Here is a 5,094-nt window from a genome sequence, read left to right on the forward strand (position 1 = left end):
CGATGAGAAAGAGGGATAATGTTGAACTAGTGTGAATGGATGATCGGTGATCTGCGTGGACTTGGTAACCAAAGGGCCTGTTTCTATGCTGTATCACTTCACTAACTAACCCAAACTAACCCAAACTAACAAACTAACCCAAACTAACCCAAACTAACCGGTTGCAACACTAATCACAGTGCCGTCATCTCACATTTCCAAGAAGGCTTCTTGTCAACTGACAATTCCAGACACACCACCACCCTTAAAGTAAATTGATGAACCCATTGTAGTTTCCTCCACAGATGATGCCTGAAATGCTGAGTGTTTCCAACGTTACCTGTTCTTATTTTAAACTTTTTATTATATTTCAAAGATCACTTACCTTCATTGGGACCACCAAGTCCACACCGACCATCAGTCGGACACCCGTTCACACCAGTTCTAAGTTATCCCACTTTCTCATCCGCTCCCTACACACTAGGGGTAAGTCACAGAGACTGATGAACCTACAAACATACTCGTTTTTGAAATATGGGAGGAGACCGAAGCACCAGGAGGAAATCCACACGGTCACAGGGAGAACGTACACACTGCACACTGACAGCGCCCAAGGTCAGGGTCGAACCTGGATCTCTGGCGCTATGAGGCAGCAGCTCTAGTCTCATGAGTACAATGGTATATCACTATTCAGGAAGACATTGAGTATATTTGGGGGTTAATAATTGATGCTGTCAACAATAAATAAAACTAAACAAAATATATAAGGTATGAGTTGAACCCAGCGGTATGAATATTGATTTCTCTAACTCCAAGTAACCCTTACATCCCTCCCTCTCCATCGCTCCCCCACCCAACTCGTTGTACTGAGTTCAAAGTCGTCTTGTTGAGGCTCATTGTACTTATTTTCACAAAGCCCACAGCTAACGATGGCCTATTTCCATTAGCATTTCACATTTCCTTCATTCATTTGTTCAATATCTCTCTATATCACCATCCACAATATATCTCTCGTTTCTTTTTCCGCTGACTCTCAGTCTGAAGAAAGGTCTCGACCCAAAACGTCTCCTATTCCATTTTCTCTGGAGATGCTGCCTGGCCCGCTGAGTTACTCCAGATTTTTGTGTCCAACTTTGGTTTAAACCAACATCTGCAGTTCCTCCTGTCTCATGGGTAGGAGTAGAGTCAGTTTGTACCAATTGATTACATTGCGTTAGGCTGTGTGGGTTGCAGTGTTCCAGTTTTGTCAGCAGGTGGTGCTGCCTTCCCCTCCACAGGTGATGTGCAGTGAGAGGAGAGGGAGAGGGAGAGGATGGAAGCAGAAAGCTGAAGACTGTTGTGTACACCGTTGTGTACTGAACTGTTGACAAGTGCTCAAAGATCTTGCAAAATCTTGGAATTCAGAAACCTGGGGCTGACTAAACTCTAAAGAAGGGCAGCACAGCAGTGCAGCGGTAGAGTTGCTGTCTTACAGCGCCAGAGACCCGGGTACGAACCTGACTATGGGTGCTGTTTGTACAGAGTTTGTATACAGTATTCTCCCCATGACAGTGTGGGTTTTCTCTGGGAGCTCCGGTTTCCTCCCACACTCCAAAGGCGTAGGTTAATTGGCTTTGGTAAAAATTGTACATTGTCCCTATACTATAGAATAGTGCTACTGTATGTAGTGATCGCTGGTCGGCACGGACTCAGTGGGCTGAAGGGCCTGTTTCCATGCTGTATGTCTAAAGTCTTCAGCACAGCCCACCTCACCATCTGAGGCATCTACATGAGGCTCTACCTTGAGAAAGTGGCATCTATCATTAAGGTTTGGTATATTTTTGCCACGTGTACTGAGGTACAGTGAAAAGTTATTGTTTGCATGTTATCTAATCAAATCAGATAATACTGAACATGAATACTCTCTAGAATTTAGAAGATTGAGAGGGGATCTTATAGAAACTTAGAAAATTCTTAAGGGGTTGGACAGGCTAGATGCAGGAAGACTTGTTCCCGATGTTAGGGAAGTCCAGGACAAGGGGTCACAGCTTAAGGATAAAGGGGAAATCCTTAAAACCGAGACGAGAAGAATTTCCTTTTTTTTCACACAGAGAGTGGTGAATCTCTGGAACTCTCTGCCACAGAGGGTAGTTGAGGCCAGTTCATTGGCTATATTTAAGAGGGAGTTAGATGTGGCCCTTGTGGCTAAGGGGAACAGGGGGTATGGAGAGAAGGCAGGTACGGGATACTGAGTTGGATGATCAGCCATGATCATATTGAATGGCGGTGCAGGCTCGAAGGGCCGAATGGCCTACTCCTGCACCTAATTTCTATGTTTCTATGTTTCTATGAATGAAATAAAATCATACACAAGTACAAAAGGTAAAGCGTAGAGCGCAGAAGATAGTTTTAGTTTGGAGATACAGCACGGAAACAGGTACTTCTGCCCACTGAGTCCGTGCCGACCAGCGATCCCCGCACATTTGCACTATCCTACAAACACTAGGGCCAATTTGCAATTATACCAAGACAGCTTACCAAACTTTGGAGTGTGGGAGGAGACTGGAGATCCCGGAAAAAAACCCATGCGGGTCACGGGGAAAATGTACAAACTCCATGCAGACAAGCACCTGTAGTCAGGATCGAACTCGGGTCCCTGGCGCTGCCTGTCCCACGAGCATGCGACTCCATGCGGCAAGTGCAACCTAAAGGGCCTGTCCCACGAGCATGCAACTCCATGCGACAAGCGCAACCTAACGTGGTCGCTTGAGCCGTACGGCCTCGCGGGGCTGGTCCCACTTCGATCGCCGGAGCCGTATGGAGTTGTGAGGAGCTGGTCCCAAGATCGCGCGGAGCTCTGAAAATCTGACCGTGTTCAAAAATTCCGCACGTTAACAGCCTGCCGGCCCGCAGCCGCCTCGATGCCGTACGTCACGCGCGAACTTCCCGCGGACTTCGCTCGAACTTCATGTCACTCACTCGACCTCCGCGTGGCCCCCGCTTCTGGTTTAGTCGCGCTTGCCGCATGCAGTCGCATGCTTGTGGGACCGGCCCTTTAGGTCGCGCTTGCCGCATGGAGTCGCATGCTCGTGGGACCGGCCCTTTAGGCAGCAAATCTACTGCCTCACCGTGCCGCCCAAGTGGTTCTCACCAAGTTCTCAGCATTGTAGGGTTACAGATTCAGAGGAAAAGGTTAAAAATCTACGCTGCAGCAATTTACAGAATCGGGAAGATTTGGAAGAACGATTTACTTCCTTCCATTCTACTCCACCTTTTGTTTACGTTAATTTAGTTTGACTTTAGTTTTCCGCAGCATGGAAACTACCCCTTCGGCCCATCGAGTCCGTGCTGACCATCGATGACCCATTCATACTAGATCTATGTAATCCTACTTACTCATCCACACCCTGCACAATAGGGGCAATTTAATTTACAGAGACCAGTTAAACAACAAACCCACACATCTATGGGATGTGGGAGGAAACCAGAGCACCCGGAGAATACCCACTCAGTCACAGGGAGAACGTACAAACTCCACACAGACAGCACTTGAGCCGCATTTTTCTCAGTTCCCTTCCCCTTTACACGCTCCTCAATTTATGGGCAGTAGTAGAGTTGCTGCTATACAGCGCTTGCAGCGCTGGAGACCCGGGTTCGATCCCGACTATGGGCGCTGTCTGTACAGAGTATGTACATTCTCCCCGTGACTGAGTGGGTTTTCTCCAAGATCTTCGGTTTCCTTCCACACTCCAAAGACGTGCAGGTTTGTAGGTTAATTGGCTTGGTGTACGTGTAAATTGTCCGCAGTGTGTGTAGGATAGTTTTAATATGCGGGGTGATCGCTGGTGTTGGTGCGGACTCGGTGGGCCGAAGGGCCTGTTTCCGCGCTGTATCTCTGAACAAAACTAAACGGCCCTCTCTAATATCTCAGTACTATCAGTTTAAGCTAATTCATATACAGAAGGTTCCACATTCTCACTCCTCCCCTTGTAAAGAAATTCCTCCTAAATTCTTTACAGGAACGTGATGAGTCACTGGTTCGTGCTACCACTTGTTGGAGTTTGGGTTTTCAATGGGTTGTTAGTAATTATAGGAAACCTGCAAGTCCGGTTATTCAACAAAACAAAGTGCTGGAGGGACGTAGCTGGCCAGGCAACATCTTAGGAGGGATATGTGCATACAACATAGAGTTGCCAACATTCTCACTCCCAAATAAGGGACAAACGGTCAAAATAAGGGACAAATTCCCAACGGCAATTCGTTGACCGACTCAGCCAGGGCTGGGTGAATGATGAGTTGGCCGGGGTGCTGGACTACACACAAAGTCCAGCCAGCGGGCCAGCTGAGGAGTTTTGACCCGTGCGTTGGATTTTGCGTGCGATGTCCCATGCAGAGTCCGGCACCCCTTCCAACTCATGAACCGATGATCGGCTATGAGAAGGAGCGGTGGTTATGTCGGCGGTAAGCGAAGGTCCGAAGGTTAGGCAGCTGGCGAGGCGCTGCTGCTGCTGCTGCTGCACTCCATGGGCTGCACTACGTCGGGACGGGTGAGACGGGACCTGACACGACGCTCCGACCCGACCGTCCCCTCGACCCGAGGAGCAGCCGTCAAATACGGGACAAGGGCGGTCCCGTATGGGACAAACCAATTTAGCCCAATATACGGGATGTCCCGGCTAATACGCGACAGTTGGCAACACTAACACAATGTGCCATGTTAATGGATATTTTTAAGGCATAGATAGATTGTTAATTAGTACGGGTGTCAGGGGTTATGGGGAGGAGGCAGGAGAATGGGGTTAGGAGGGAGAGATAGATCAGCCATGATTGAATGGCGGAGTAGACAATGGGCCTAATTCTGCTCCTATCACTTATGGCCTGATGATATTTCGGATCAGAACCCTTCTTCACACCGATAGAATCCAGGGAGGAATGCTGGTAAAGAGGTGTGAATAGAAGGGATGGGGCTAGATCAGACACGATAGGCGGATAGACATAAAATCCTGGGGTAACTCAGCGGGTCAGGCAGCATCTCCGGAGAAAAAGGAATAGGTGACGTTTCGGGTCAGACTGACAAACAACTTAGAGTCATAGTGTCACACAGCGTGGAAACAGACCCTTCGGCCCAACATGTCC

The sequence above is a fragment of the Leucoraja erinacea genome, chromosome 24 (assembly GCF_028641065.1).
Source record: "Leucoraja erinacea ecotype New England chromosome 24, Leri_hhj_1, whole genome shotgun sequence".
Classification (NCBI taxonomy): Eukaryota; Metazoa; Chordata; class Chondrichthyes; order Rajiformes; family Rajidae; genus Leucoraja; species Leucoraja erinaceus.